This window comes from Podarcis melisellensis, assembly GCF_964234715.1.
Source record: "Podarcis melisellensis genome assembly, chromosome: 3".
Classification (NCBI taxonomy): domain Eukaryota; kingdom Metazoa; phylum Chordata; class Lepidosauria; order Squamata; family Lacertidae; genus Podarcis; species Podarcis melisellensis.
This window is the reverse complement of record NC_138530.1, coordinates 65023050-65040195: the sequence shown is the minus strand read 5'-3', so window position 1 is coordinate 65040195 and position 17146 is coordinate 65023050.

Below are 17146 nucleotides of genomic sequence, written 5' to 3'. Positions count from 1 at the left end.
CTGGACAGTCACTAGGGCAGGACAAAAGTTTTACCCTGTCTGGTGGCAACTTTTCAGAATTCTTTTCTGTATATGTGTGTACATGTGCATGTACGTACACATGCACACATGGAGGGGAGGCTTTTAAACAAAAAGGGGGTCTGCCAGTATGAAAAAATGTCCACCCCACTGAATCTGTCACACTTGCTTACACTAAAAAACTGCCCGCAATTTGAAATTTGTTCTGCTAAATATTGCAAATTCTGCAACTTGTTATTGATATAATAATATAATAATCAGTGCTGGATATTCTCCCCCCCCCTTTCATTTGTTATGCGATGCTTCCCCAATGCTAACACAGTATTGCTGTCTGGAAAAGCAAGGGTGCAATACAAATGGAACAAAAATGACCAGAACATTTGTGGTATACAAAATTATGGTGTTTCAGCAGGGTTACATCATATGCACTAACTGGAATGGAAGCAGTGTAGCCTTCCCAAAACTTTTACAGGTACATGCAATATTGAAAGAGGGACTTTCAATACTGGGATAGTCATATGGGACTAACCCAACAGAATCATGAGTGGAAATAATCCTGAATGTGTGGTAAATGGCATGGGACATAGCCTTGGTAGAAAAGCTACCGTAACTCAGCAGGTATGACTGGTGAGTGGTCTGATGGAGCTTTCTCACCTTCATAAATCAAGAAGAAACAGGTGGACCATTACCTACCAAGATATGGCTTGTCCAACAAATACACATATGTACCTAAACTTTCATGCAAACAGACTTCTCTCTAATGATATCCCTTTTGTTTTCTTCCATGTTGCCACCTGCATGGTTAATTAATTAATATTTCAGTTTATGTGCATGCTTATGTCCTTGTTTTCTTACATTATCTATTTTGTTGGTACTTGATTGAAAACCTCAATAAGCAATTAGAGGGGGAAAGATGTATGGGGTGGAGAGTTGTGAAAAGCCTCTCTCTCTCTCTCTCTCTCTCTCTCTCTCTCTCTCTCTCTCTCTCTCTCTCTCTCTCTCTCTCTCAACATATACGATACTTAAAACGTAGTATATTCAACTGAAATGCTGAACTGGTACACTCCACTCTGCTATCTGTCACCTCAATCTGCTTCAGCAGTATTTAATTTTTAAATGATGGGAGCTAAATTTTGACAGCAGCTTTGGCCACCCTTAAAAGAGGCAGCTTTAAGTGACAATTACAGAGAACAAATATTAGGGTTCTTTGGTCCAACATAACCCCTTTTCCAAGTCTCTACATATTCTAAAAAGCCTGCTGATCAAAGCTTTTCCCATTTCCTCATTTCTCTAAACTGTTCCACAAAGATATTCTTGAGATTCCAGTATTGCAATCAAAATATGATGTGTTGTATTCAGTGTAGGACAAGGGAACATTCTCTCCCCTCTGCCTCCTAAATTGGTTCTGGGAATTTCCCCCAACCCTATCTAGAAGATTTGAGAATCACATAGGGGGCAATGTGGAGGGAGGAGAGGGAGGAAGTCCTGTTGTAAGTACTGTATTTAGTGGAATCACACCCAATGTGAAAATTAAAAACATTTCCATGCCCTTTGATATTAACCATTTAAATCCCAGATCTAAAAAGCAGAAGTTTACTTCAGAGGGTGGGAGAAAGCAAAATATTCCTTCTCTTGCCTCCTCCCACCTTTCCTGGTTTGCTTCTCTCTGGTTCATCTTGTGTTTCTCTCAAGTCGCAGATTTATGCTTATTGGGGGTTTTCTGCCTCAGAGCATATTTATGCAACATGCCTGCACTTTGCAGAATGCAGAGTAGGATGTCTAAGCAACTGTGTAATATTTGGGAGCCTTCATTCCTACAGCAGTGTTGCTCTGCTTTTGAGTGCCGTGTGTGCACTTGCATTCATTCAGGAACACCAGTTCTCAAATAGCACACCTCAGCTCACAGTTCTTGAAATACAGTGCTGTTGCAGCCAAGGTACTGTGGCATCAAGACAGAAATAGTAGCACTTCGCCAGCTCATTAATTCCCAGACATATAAGGTCTGATGTAGGTCCCTTTTGAAGACAATAGGAATCTTTCATTGACTTCCAGTGGGCTTTGGATCATTCAGGCCACCAAAGAAATCTGCTTATGAAGCAACTGCGGTTAGATTAACCTAAAGTGTGCAATGCATTTGGAAATGGCTGAAAAGCCTCAAGAACACCCACGTAATGCTAGCTAATTGCACGGTTGAACAGTAAACCAGAATCTGAAGAGTCCTATGGAAGAACAGTGTCCTGTGCTCTGACAAGGCTTTTCCAGATCTGCTTAGAAGTAAGTTGCTGTCTGCCTAGTAACTCTAGTTCCTTTCAGCAGAGATGGGATGGATCAACATTAAAAGAACAATGAAAATTTAGGTGACACCACCACCAAAATCTCTATATTCCCTAGACTACTGAACTGCAAATCATTTGGTAAGATGGGTCCATGCTGGGATAATGATAATTGTTATGCTGTTAATCATCTCCCACTTTCTAATGTGGTGAAAGGACCAAAGGGTACAGCAATCAGGTTTAGTTTCCTTGGCATGAAACAATAATGGAGACTGATGGTGATTTCATCAAATTTACAAAGCTAAAAGCAGAGGGTGCTGGATGCAAATACCCGCCAACTGAATAGATAAGGCTGCTGTTAATCCTGTTCTAGGCTACAACTTCAACCACCTTACAGCTCTCTCTGCCTCATTTTTACTGCAAACTACAGATGGGTTCTCTGCAAACTCCCATTTGCAAAGGTGCCTTTCTCCCAAAGCAGGAGTGTGGCACTCTCCAGCAGCAGTGGAAGAAGCACATTTGTGTTGCTTTGTTACTTCCAGATGAGCTGTTGAGAAAATATCAGCTGGCCATTTGTGGCCAGCACCCAAAAGCAAATGTTTGGCATTTATGTGATGCTTTCAGCTTGGGAGACAGTAACCTGGGACTCATGGGACTCAGGGCTGTCTTACCCATAGGCACTAGGGGTGTGGGGCACCTGGGCACCGGACTCTCAGGAGTCCAGGGCTCGAGAGTTGAGTCTGGGGAAGAGCCTGTCCATCAGTTGGAGCACTGCAGTGGGCTCTTCTTCTGCGCCGTGAGTTCGGTGGCGACCGAACCAGTGAGACACTGAGGCAGCTGGCCGGCTCCACCCTCCTGCGTGCCTGGGACTGGGCAACCTGATGGGGGGCGCCGGGTGGATCTTTGCACCCCGGCACCGCATATGCTTAAGACAGCCCTGATGAGACTCAATGAGACTCAAGGCTGGCACCAGGGGACAGTGTGGTGGGGCAGCTGCTGGGGGACCATGTCCTTAGGAGTGTCTGCTGCTGCCCGGCTGCCACCCTCCACCTGCCAGCAGCCTCTGAGAATGTGCAGCTGGGGCTTGTGTGGGGGAAGCCCTTCTCTCCCCAGGCACTCATGCCAACTGCTGGCATCAGAGACTCAGGAGAAGTTGGAGCAGGAGGAGGGGCACAGCCACAATAGCCTAGAGGCTTCGAAATTTCACTGATCAGCTTCAGGAGAGGCCAGCTGGGAGAGACTCAAAGAAGAGTCTGTGCAGAAGAGTAGGCTGGGGAGAGATGGCAGCTCTTTGCCCCAGAAGATGGGAGTCTCCCTTCTAAAATCTACAAAACCTAGGCTTTAGGTCTATGAAGTCTATCCATCTACACCCTCATAATACTAGAACCCAGGATTATCCAATGGAGCTGAATGTTGAAAGATTCAAAGCAGACAAAAGGCAATACTTCTTCACATACCACATAGTTAAGCTTTGGCATTCAATCCCACAAAGATGTAGCAATGGCCACTGGCTTGGAAAGAGGATTAAAGAAATCCACAAAATTATCAGTCAGTGCTGGCCATGATAGCTGTGTACTGCCTTCACTGCCAGAGGCAGCATACTTCTGAAGAGTAGCTGTGGGGATCTGCAAATGGGGAGAATGCTGTTGCTCTCAGGTCCTGCTTGTGGGCATCTTGTTGAGTACAGGATGTTGAAGTAGATGAGTCTTTCATCTGATCCAGTGGGTTTAAAAAAAAATAAATTGGTCAACTTTTTGGCTACTTGTCATATGGAAAATATATTGGTTTACAATAAAGAGTCAATGACTCCAAAGTAACAAACAAGACTCTAAAACTTACAACACTCGGTACATATCTACAAATAATATAATTTACCAGAAAATAAACACATTTTTAAAAAATTCTAATACTTTGACCATTAAATACTAAAAACCATACACAGTATAATCTAGCGATCAGCTATCAGAAATGTTTGGATGGATACACACACACACATTTAATAAGCTTCTGAAACATGCTACAGGTAGAAGAGTCAAAGAGGGAAGTAATATGGGCCAGAGGAGGAGCTAACAGGAGGGTTCAAAGAGCTACAGGCATGATTAGAATAAGAAACAGCTGTGGGTACATTGTCACCCACAAGCACCCAGAAATAGCACCTTTCTTGGTGGTGGAGCTCAGAGGCTGGCCTCCAGAAAGGACCACAATGGATAGACCAGTTCACGTGGGTGGAAGCAGTTCTGCAAACGATTAGATGCACCTCCAGAAACAAGGCAATCTTCTTAACACCTTCATAAAACTTTTATTGCAACAAATGTGTGTGGTTGCTGTTGTGGGAGGCTGGTTTCAGAATTTATTCAGTCTTCTTCCACCACACACAAATAATGTGGGGATGTCACGCAAGACCAAATTGCATGCTCCTGCCCTACAAATGCCGAGAAGCAAGAGATAGCATTGGATTTCATTGATAGCACCACAGACAGCTATTAAGGCCTAATCCAGTGTCACATTTCTGCCTTGCACTGGCAAGCCACCAGCCCAATTTGCTGAGTTCCCCTCTTGCTGTGTTTCTCTTTTGTTTCAAGCCATGCAGACACTTATCTGAATTATGGGTCAAGTCTCAGTCAAACGTGTTCCATTCAAGGCCACCATGGGAGAATGGCAGGATATTGTCTTTCCAATAGCAAGTGGATTGCAGGCAGCTTAACGTGGTATCCATTTCACTATAATGCTGGTTTATGTTACAGCTCTTTTCAAACTTCTAATTGCTCTGTACGGCTGACATTTATAGACATACCCCTGTTTTAAATGAAAACACAATACCGAGGTCAGAAGGAGGTTTTGGGACAGCAGAGATCCCAGGTGAGGGCAAAGGAGGAAATTGCTTTAAAACTCCTAAATGCCAAGCATGTTTTGAAGTGAGGGGGGAGAGAAAGTCATGGGGAGTGTGGAAAGACATTAATCAAGGCCCAAAGGCATGAAGGAATATTAATGATCTTCTTTACCCCAAATATTCAGTGCTTAGAGGGGGAAAAAAAGTACTTCATATTTTCATATATTTATTCATTTGGTACCCAAAATAGACAGGCCGCAGTCCAAAGAGGGATGCATAACATTCATTTATGCACTATATTTTTCTTCTAGTTTTCTTCTTGGGACCTGCTGCCAAAGAACCCCCAAATTGTTTCACAGAGCCATCTGATTTTAAAAGGCAATTTAGGGATTTGGCACCACAACATATTTTTAAGGGGAAATGTTCTTCTCTTTTTCTTTTTTCTTTTCTTTTATAAAAACTGATCATGCAGTTTTGTTTCAAATGACTTCTGTTGTAAATCACCAAAATGTGTTTTGTTTTGAAACTTGGATGTAATGTGTAAGTTCTATGAGGGCATGTGCTAAATGTAAAAAATAAATAAATTGTAACTTTCTAGCCTTCTTTACTAGCACCCACAGGAGCATAACTAGTGTGAGAGAGGCTGAAAGATGCTTGTGGAGGTGTGGAGAAGTGCCCTGAGACCAGGAGCTTTCCATGCCAGAGTTTTGTGTTTCTAGGCAAAACATTAAGAGTAGGAAGCAATATCTCCCAACAAAAGAATTAAAATGTACCATGTTCCACTGAGCGACTTGTAGTTCCAACACCAACAGGCTATGAAGACAACTGAGGTCTACTGGTACTTACCTGCTGGAGATGGGTGCCATAAGAAGGAATCGGATACACTCAATGAATGCATCAAATCCACAGGGGAAAGAATGTGAATAGGCTCTTAGAAGGATTTCTGGCCCACATTTCCATCACTTTCGGATTTCCAGTTTGCCACAGGGAAGACTTAATATGCAGCCCAGAATTTCTGCCAATATTTCATTACCTTTTTGGCTCCAGTTGCTTGTGCATAGTTGCTTCAGTTATATGTATTTTTGTCTGTTTTAAATAACTTGGTATAAGTTTCTCTTTTCTTGGGAGGTTAGACTTTTAATTCCCTTCATTCTGAAATGCCCTACAACTATTAATGTTCTGCTTTAAAAGCAATGGCAAAGGTACAAAATAAATACTTTCTGTAAAAGCAAAACTGGAAAACAGCTGATTCCAGATGAAGTATGTCTCTGAGATTTTTTTTTCAGTAAAAGCAACTTTGGAAAGATTTAATTGGACCTACAACAATAACTCCAACATTCTGTTTATGAGGCATGTATGCTTCTAAAAGTTTATGAACTGGTGAATTATAAACTGGTGGGTCAACCACAGAATTGAAGAGCCCAATCAGCCATGCCACATATTATAAACACTATGGAAATTAAATATCTATAGCATTTGTGTAATCAATTTGGAATGATTAGATTTGCTCTCAAAATAAGACTTCCAGGATGCATGAGCCATGGATTTGAATTCAACCACAATTCCCTGTATGCCAACAAATGCATTTTTATAAAGTACATGAAATATGAAGACTATTTAAATGGAAGGGATCTGAAATGCCAACTGTACATTTTAGTTGCCTGCTTATAATCAAATGGGGTCTGCTAGAAAATAGTTTATAGTGGGGGAGAAACACCTCACTGTATTGACACCACAGTTTATATATATTCACCAATCAATAGAGCCCACCAAACCCTTAATGTATCTGGAGAAACATGTTCTGCCTTGAAAAAGCCACTAACATTCTATAAAGCTAGAAGTGTATAGACAATTAATATTTTTGTCCATACAGTAAGGATAAAATGGCCTGGTTCACACACCCTGGTAAGCCAAACTATGGCTTATCCTGGTACTGTGTAAATGTACTGGTTTCCAGAGAGGGGCTCACACCAGCTTTGTGCCTCCTCGGTCCCCAGTGTGCCATGGGAGCTCAGCCAAAGTTTGCTGGGTCATCCAAACCAAATACTGTAATCAAGCTTTCTCTCCCCTTAACTATCTGTTGCCAAAAACAAGCCATGGCTTGTCTTAGTGTTATATGCAGATGAGGCCTAGGCACTAAACCATAGTTGCACCACACATTATACCACATCCACTATGCCATTTGGACCACTTTCAGATAAAAAGCAGCAGTTCAGCTGTTGGGGTGATGACCAAAAGTTAACTGAGATTTCAGTACTTAAGATTTATTAATTAGTATTGTATGGTGACAAATACATACTACCAGAGAGAGGTCAAATCCAGGACATATGTTGTCTTGAGGTGAAAAGAATTTGTTAAACTAACAGATTTGATCAGGTACTCTATTACTGCTCTTCCTCAAAAGTCTTATGTGCTGCTAGTGCACTTTTGTCCACAACTAATTTTTCCTTTGCTCCATCACTCTGGAAAGTCATGGTTTAGCTTATTTCTTTTCCTTTATCGGGGCTGGAGTGTGGGCATATCATTTTCATTTGCTAAGCTGGTAATTCATTGCAGGCAAAGGAAACTATTGTACAGAGTGTAACGGGCGTCCTTATTTATTTTACATGGAACAAGCAAATCTCCATTCAGAAGGGGCTGCAAAGGTGCATTCACACACCTTATGGAAGTGAATGGGTTCCTACGCACACAGGAAATTAGAATGCACATGGGGCCTCTGCAGCAGAATCAATGTGCTGTGCATATGCATGGATGCATGAACATGCATGGATAAGAAATTAGTACATGCAGTGTAAATACAGGACAGTAGCAAGCTAGCTCATGCAATCATCTTAATGATTACCCAGATAAAATTCTACAGCAATTTCACTCCTCCAGTCTACTGATAAATGACTACAGTGCCAGTTGTTAACGAATGAGCCCCATGATCAAAGTTTGGCCATATCTGCACTAAACATTCAAAGCAGTACCATACCACTGTAGAGCGTCATGGCTTTCCACAAAGAATCCAGGGAACTGTCATTTGTTAAGAGAGCTCTTAGGAGACCCCTGTTCCTTTCACAGAGCTGCAATTCTGCTTTAACAGCCAACCTTTCCTCCTATGGTGGAATTGTATCTCTGCGAGGAGAATAGGGGTCTCCAAGCAAGTCTCGGCACTCTTAACAAACTGCAATTCCCAGGATTTTAAGCCAGGATTGTTTAGAGTGGAACAATGCTGCTTTAAATACATAGTGCAGATAGGACCTTTGAGGAGCAATTTAATTAAAAGCCTACAAATGCCTTTTCTGGCTGCAGTCTATTAAATCCACTACAATACATCTTCTGTGGCAGTGAACATTTAGGAGGGAAGCTGTGGTGGGAGCCAATGTGTAGGCCGCTAACCTTGCCTCGCACCGAGTGTGTCACTTCCACAATGTCTCTACCCCTTTTCACTCCCTACTCTGTCCTGCACAGTACCACATGCCTCTTTGTTAGTGATACCCTTAGTTTAAAATGAACCCAACAGGTGCTACTTCAGGACGCAGTGCTGCTGCACACCTCGCCTATGAATCCAAAATCTTTCTGGTAGCTTTCATACTGAAGTGGAGGCTAATTATAAAAGCAAGCCGAAAGTTAATCTGTTTGTCCTTGGATGTCGACAAGCACAACGTGTAACAATGTCAAGAAGCTGACACAAAGGGTACACTCTAAGGCAGAAGGTATGGGAGTACAAAAAAAGAATATCCAGCTAGATAGGTGCTTTTCAAACTGCATTCCAGGATGTGTAGCTTATCAGGAGTTTCTTAATAATAAGGGCAGAGAATTTTCTGACAGACAGGTTGCCCATCTCTGCCAATAACTCTTAAAATACAGTACAGCACAGCCACAGTCACAGAGGAGTGGTTTGCAGAAGATTCTGGGAAATGTTCTAACTAGGGCATATATCTCAGATCACGTAGGACAAGAGTGAGACTTACAGGATTAGACAGTATCCAGTCCTGTGTGAACTCGTCTCCCCTATAATATTTCCCAAAATCCTTTGGAACACAGGAGTTCTGTTGCAGATGTCCAGATATTTATTGGCAGACAAATTAATGTGAAAAGGGTTTCCTTAAAGCTAGAGAGTTTGAGGCCCAGTGTGCTATAGGATCCTCCTCACATCTTGATAAGAGGATGAAAGACACACTTTGCTGTGATCTAAAGAAACCGTTTATACACATGTGAAGGGACCACATAAAAGGCTCTAGCTTTCTTTGGCATTTTTGTTGCTGTGATTCCAACACTGAAGTGGCAAGACTTTCTTCACTTTTGAAAGTGGCTTATGATCACTAAACACTCCTTGATCCATGCATAAAACCAGGAATCAACCAAATAGCCTCTGTGAATGGCTGCATAAAATCCAAAGCTCCAAAGGGAGAAGAAAGGAGACTAGCAAAGAATACAAAATGGTAGAGTATTCCTACAATGTCCTACAAAATGGTAGGCAGACGTGCCATCTATGGGAACTGTGGGTGATGACCCTCCAAAAAAATTTCACTGAGGCAGCTGTTCGATATTCCACAGCTGGGCAGACCCTGTTGGGTCTTCCCATGGCTGCAGAGGGTATGGTGGGCCCCATTGGGCCTCGTCACATATACATGACAGCCCCCCCAATGCTGGACACAACCCAGCACGCCTAATGGTAGGACACTGCATGATCACCCTCTCCTTTTTTATAGGATTACATGAACATTCTCAATCACCTGATAGCATTAGGATGTCAGGTGACAAATTCAAATAGACATGGTCAGCACCAAACAGCTGGTTGATGCTTATAGCAAGCCCTGCTTTATCTATTTGCAGGCATGGTTCAGATCCAAACCATGCCTGCAAATGGACAATTTCAAAGGGGCTCACTGTCAGTGTCACTCAGTTGACTGTCACTATCAGCTGATGAACCACTCTGTCCATTGCAGATGTAGTTTGCAGGTGCATTTTTCCTCTGCAGATTGACAAAGCTTTCTGCTATTTGAAGGTACAGTTTGAATCCTTCAAATTGACAACTTCAAACTGACTTGCCTCAAAGGGGCTCACTTTCTTTGCCGATCAGCTGACTGAGCCCTGTTTGCCAAGGAACAGTTTGGCACAAACTTTAATCTCCCAGTTGTTCCTTTGCAGTCATGTCTTTACCTGCCTCATACATGACATCGCTTATTAGTGAGGTTTTGGAGAAATGGCCTGGTGGGCCAAATTAGGTGGGCCAGCCCTAATTAGGCCCATGGGCCAGAGGTTCCTCACAGCTACAATAAGACATCTGGATCCCCCTGAAATAACTGAGTAACAGCTGTGCCTTTATTGAACATTTAGTGCATAATAAAACCATCATCTGGAATGTCTCTTAAGAAGGTGATAGCAAAAGAAACACAAACCACATTCTTCCTGAATGTATATGAGTACCTGCAGAATGTAGATTTTCTAAAGAAGGTGCAGGTAAATCCTGCTCCCCTTCCTCATAATAACCCTGGAAAGAAACAGTGATGATCGGGTTATCTGGATACTACTGAATGCAAACATAAGCAGATTTAGCTATGGTGCTGATCCTTGTTACATTAGGAAAATATCCAGTTATTGCAGAGGAAACTTGGTAGGTGAAATGTGATGACTCCCTGCTATTCCAACAGTCGTATTGTTTTCATAGTGTGGCTGACCAATTTGTTCTAAATCAGGATAGGCTCTTTTTTTTCAAATATGGAAAATTACTATAATTTCTTAGTATATTCTCATTTTGTCTTTTCTCCAAGAAGCTCAGGGCCCTGTTTTTCTCCTTCACAGCAACCCTGTGAGCTAGATATTAAGCTGAGAGACAGTGGGTGGCTTCCTACCTGGATGTGGACTTGTAACCTAGTCACTCTGGTCTTAATTCAAAGGCAGATCTTTGACATTTTAGTTGCCTAATGTTAAACAACTGACAAAATGGCTAAAAGGCCAAAGGCATAATATATAAAACAATGCATTTCAATATGTTGCTTTGAATGCATATACTTGACTTTCTTCAGTAATGTTTTATTCTGGATTGTTTTATTTGATGTTTTAATGTAGGCTGTAAACTACTTTCAGTCCCCCCTCCCCTTAAAAATAAAAAGCGGTATAGAAATGAAATGAAATAATACTAATAACAACAGCAACAACACTATTACAATAAACCACAAACAAACCAAATAGGAAGGATAACAACAAGAAAAAACATTGTATTCATTAGGCCATCAATTTATTCCAACCTGGCATCGATGATGGTGCCAGGGAGGTCTCACTGAAGAGAGCAGTCCACAGTTGATAAGCTGGAATCCCCATTCTATACCTAGTTTCTCTTTGACCCTTTTCCTCCCCTTGGGAAATTTATTGGCACATCTTTGTCCTTTCAGTCCAGTTCTGAACTTCTTACCCTGCTCCAGAACTCCTGTATCATGACTCCTGGGAACTTGATCTGCTGGCCGTAAGTTGCGGCCCCTTTGTACCATACTGGCTCTCTATGCTCTTTCTGTCCTGCTGACACGGGTGCAGTGTACAGGCTGCATTTTTTTATGCCTGAAAAGAACCAGCACGCGAGCAAACAATTGTGAAACCTCAAGCTGTCAACTGTTACAGAAAAGGCACAGCCAGCACACACTGGGAACATCAACTTCTGTAATCTGTGCAATGGCTCTTTATCATGGCACTAGACATGCTGTTAGGAACATCAGTCAAATGAAATAAACTTACTGCAGGATAATGGGAGCATGCAATAAACCAAGCCCTGCTGAAATGTATAATGAACACTTTGTCAATGTAATCTGTTGTCTCAGCTGTGGTTTACTGAAGTTAAGAATGGTTCTGCTCCCCATTTCCAAACTGGGGTGTGTGTGTATGTTCAAGACTGGTCTTTGTTTTTGCCTGAGTGCCAAGGCACTTGAGACCCACGATTGGATCTCCCAACCTCTCTTTTGAAGACCTTAAAGCAGCTGCAAAGTGGACCAAAAGTGCATTTCCCTATCAGCTGCTAGAAACTTGGGTGGTTGGGTACATATTTTGACTGGGGAAAGGGGTGGAGGCAAAGGTTAAATTAATGTCAGTTACATTAAGTTGTTTAAAAGACATTAAGAAATACTGCCACAACGCTTTCGGATCATGTGTATTTCTTGGCCCAGAGACTCCCACAAGCAGAGTTGGGATATTTAGATAGAGAAAAGGGTTAGAAAGCTTAGAACTAGTAGACTAGTTCCTGTTGGATGAGCCAAAATTGCAGCAGCCCCACTATTCCCTTCCACCTTCTGTTCTGGTGATTCTTGAATTCTCAGCCCTAATTGCTGTATTATGCACAAACCAAGAGGAGGGGGAGGGGGAGTGGCTGTTGCAAATATAGGCATCCTCTGTCCCCAGATAGATCACCAATAGGAATGGCAGACATAAACAGTTAATCAGACTATTAACTGTTGCAGCTGTGGAGATGGAGTTGTGGGGATGTACAGAAGTATCAAAAGGAGATGGCATCGTGTGCTAATAAGATTACTGCTTATGAAATGCCATTAATGTCCATTGGGTTTGTGAAACCTTATGTGAGATTGGACCAGAGAGAACCCTGCACAGGCTCTTGCACATTTACTCAGATGTAAGTCCAACTGAGTTTAACAGGACTTACTCCTGGACGCAGGTGGCGCTGTGGGTTAAAGCCTCAGCGCCTAGGACTTGCCGATCGAAAGGTCGGCGGTTCGAATCCCTGCGGCGGGGTGCGCTCCCGCTGCTCGGTCCCAGCGCCTGCCAACCTAGCAGTTCGAAAGCACGTCAAAGTACAAGTAGATAAATAGGTACCACTCCGGCGGGAAGGTAAATGGCATTTCCGTGTGCGGCTCTGGCTCGCCAGAGCAGCGATGTCACGCTGGCCACGTGACCCGGAAGTGTCTCCGGACAGCGCTGGCCCCTGGCCTCTTAAGTGAGATGGGCGCACAACCCCAGAGTCTGTCAAGACTGGCCCGTACGGGCAGGGGTACCTTTACCTTTACCTTTACTCCTGGATAAGTGTGTATAGGACTGCAGCATAATTGGTTGATGAGAGGATGAATTCTGCTAGACAAATATTGGAAACAGGACAGTTTGCCAAATATGGAAATATGTAAGTATAAAAGCTGTAATGCTATGTTGATGTGCAAGCCGACCTATTTTAAACATTTTGGGGGAAGGAAAGACTAATTCAGATGAAACTGTTGACACAAAGGATTCCATTCATAGGTTACCGGAACAGGACTACGCTTCAGAAAATGTGTGCTGAAGTGCTAGTTGTGGTTTGAGGCTGATTTGGAGGACTGGACATTTGATATACACAACAATTAAATGAATGGCTTTGTTGTTTCTTTCTTTTTATAGTTTTCTTTTAGCATTTTATATTTTCTACATTTACAAAGCTTCCATTGGGGAAAGCATAGCTACACAATCAGTACATAATCAAGAAACGCTTCAGCTCAATGCCACCATTTAAGGTCAGCTATGGAAGCATAGTTTATTATTTTCTGTCAAATTTTTAAAAAGGCCTTGGTGCCACCTCATACTTTCACTAATGCAAGCTGCTTTTGGAAATTGTTCCTAAGAAACTTATTTTTTTCTTGACAAAACCATTTGTCAGCCATTTGACAAAAGCTAATTGTTGTTGTTTTAATTTGTCTTTATTGACTGCTTTGCAATTTCAATATAATTAAAAGCAAGCCACAAATAATCTGTGCTTATTAAAACCATAACTGAGCAAGATGCCAGTATCAGCTACAATAGCGAGCATTCAAAGACCTTCCTAAATTGCTGGTTTGCAAAAATAGTAAATTATGTAGTAATCACTTTCTGAAAATGACATTGAAAATTACCCCAATTTATATTTGGCAGCTAAAATGCCTTTGGAAAAAAATCCGCTGTATAAATACCAAAAGTCTGATTTGATTTTAACTGAGTTAACGACAAATAAGAATGATCATTTTGCTCTGCTACACATGACATCGAAGATAATCTTTCTAGCATTACAGAAGAAGCAATCAAATAAAATAACATTATATTATAATTAACATTATGTCAATTTATTTGTACAGCTATGGGTTGTATTAATTGTCAGTTTTACTCAGAGTAAACCTAGTGAAATTAATGGACATGACTAATTTAGGTCCAGCCAGAAGCGGCTTAGTCATGCTGGCCTCACGACCCGGAAGCTGTATGCCGGCTCCCTCGGCCAATAAAGCGAGATGAGTGCCGCAGCCCTAGAGTTGGTCACGACTGGACCTAATGGTCAGGGGTCCCTTTACCTTTACCTAATTATAGTAGGGGTGCTCTGAGTAAAATTCAGTAGGATTACAAATTCAAGTTGATATGTTTTTCATTGCTATCTCTCAAGGAACATTTTAGTGGACCCAGGACAAATCCATAACTGGGATGTGACACTGTAGTACTGAGGCAGCAGAGGAATGGGAAAGGGAGGCATTGGAATATTGTGAGAAGAGAGTCATACGGAAAGGGGGAAAGTGGCTGTTTTAAATAATGGCAGAAGTTTGATGAAATAGGGTTAGAAGGACATTGATTGGAAAATTGCAGTTTTAAACAACAGTAGAGGTTTGAATAAAGCAGGGATGGAGACACACTGAGAGAGAGAAAGCTGCCGTTCTAAACAACAGCAGAGTCTGAATAAGGCAGTGACGAAAAAATACTGAGAGGAAAAAAGGGATGATTTTAAACAAGGGCAGAGGTTTGAGTAGATTGAGCAGAGGGTGGCACAGATGCCCATCTACTTGGATGGCTTTAAAATAGAACAAATTCATGGAGGATAAGGCTATCAGTGGCCAGTAGTCACAAGGGGTGGTCTCAGAGTCAGTATGCTTCTGAATGCTAGCTGCTTGAAACCATAATAGGGCAGAGTGCTCTTGAGTCCTGCTTGCGGGTTTCCCAAATGCACCTGGTTGGCCACTGTGGGAACAAGATCCTGGACTAAATGGATCATTGGCCTAATCCAGCAGGCTCTTATGTAATGTCATTCACAAAACATGTAAAGAAAGCCTGAAAAGCTTGAATTGACTGCAATTTCATAGTGCTGCTAAGTGCTAAAGCATTAGAGTTGCCTCCATATTTTGCTTAATAACTTTCCTTAGATCAACTCTTTTTTCTTCTTTCTTAATGAAAGCTAAGAGACTGGGGCCCTTCCTGGTATGCAGCCCAGTACATCTGTACCCCCTGTACACACTGTACGGCCTGGGATGATGGAAGCTGTAGTTCAATGACATATGGTGGGCCAAAGGACCCCCACCCCCATTTTACACAGTGTGATTTTTGCACCTCAGGCTGCTTCTTACACTGAGTCAGATACCGTACTATGAATCAAATTTTTGGCTTTCCTTGGGATAAGTGAACTATAATTTACCATTTGTGAAATCTCAATAAATTATCTGAAGTAGATGTTTATGCGTAATCAATGCCTTGTGTTCTGTTACATTCTAGGCTTACTAACAAAAGCTGTACAACCAACTAAAAATGTGGGAGAACTCTCCCTCTCCTATCTTCCTGTAATGATCTGCTAAATGCCTATCTTTTAAAACCTGCCACTGGAGCAGAACTAAATATCATTTATCTTTCCTGTCAAGCCAGTGATATTTTGGGAGGTAAATGAGGGTAAGAAATGAAATATTGCTTTGCACTGTTTATTTTTTTAAAAAGATGTCAGCTGTTTGAAGCTGCTCAGAGAGTTGGAATTATGGATGGATGGATGGAAGATGGATGAGTGGTGGGGATGCATGAGAGAAATTCAAAAATCCATACAAAAGCCAGTTCATCACATTGTTCTGTAATCTATCACAATTCTATTGACAGGTCATATTAAATGAGATACAGTTCTTTCTACACTTTATATGGTAAATCTATTTTCATCCAACTGCACTCTAATTTTGCTCACTGTCTACCTTTATTGTTTGACATTATTTATTTATGGCAGTGGTGCGGGAGGCCGGGGTGTGTGTATTTTTTTAAATTAAAACACCAAATCTCCATCTGTATTTTAATGATCTGCAAGATTACAGCAAAGCATACTATACAAAGAACTGTGGTTGTGCTTTGCTTACTAAGGGCAAGCTGATAAATGTAACTCTGGACAGAGCATAAATTTCAAGAAGGAAAATTAAGAGTGCAATGCTATGCACGTTTATCTAGGAATAAGCCCAATAAACCATAGGGGTACCTGCATCCAGGTAAGCATGAATATAGGGTTGTGCTTCATATAGCACATCTTGGCACAGCCAAATGGCCTTAACAGTAGTTAATTCTCATTTACACAGCAGGGATATTATGATACAAATGAAGCAGGCTGATGGTTTTGTGGGGTGGGCAGCAGGGGATTTTCTAAATTTCTCTCTCTACTCACGATAAAAAAAAAACATACACACATATGCATATGCCCCCAGGTGTCTGATACATATATGTATATGTATACATACATATACATATATGTGCCAGACACCTACACATATTTGCGCACTATGCTTTTTTGCCCCCCTTCACGTTCACATGTACACCCACATTTACATACACACATGCATACATATTCACAAATAGTGCATGGGATGGTCACCTTTTAAAGATGTCACAACAGATAGCAACTTCAATATAATAATAATAATAATAATAATAATAATAATAATAATAATAATAATAATAATAATATATTTATACCTCGCCCATCTGGCTGAATTTCCCCAGCCACTCTGGGCGGCTCCCAATCAAGTGTTAAAAACAGTACAGCGTCAAATATTTCATTGCAGTTGATCTCAGAGAAAGGTGCAAATAGCAATAACATATCCAACTGAAAACCATCCATCCACTAAATCCCACGCTATCATAAACATCAGCTCAGAAGAAAACCCAGTAAGTAACAGTGGTCTTTGTGCATCATCATCGTTCAGGATAAATTCACAACTAATACCCTGAGTAAAAGCATTTTAAGCTGGCACTGAAATAAGGAATGAGCATTACGATAAAGCTCAGAGCAGCTAATCAATATATGAATAGTAAAAAGGTA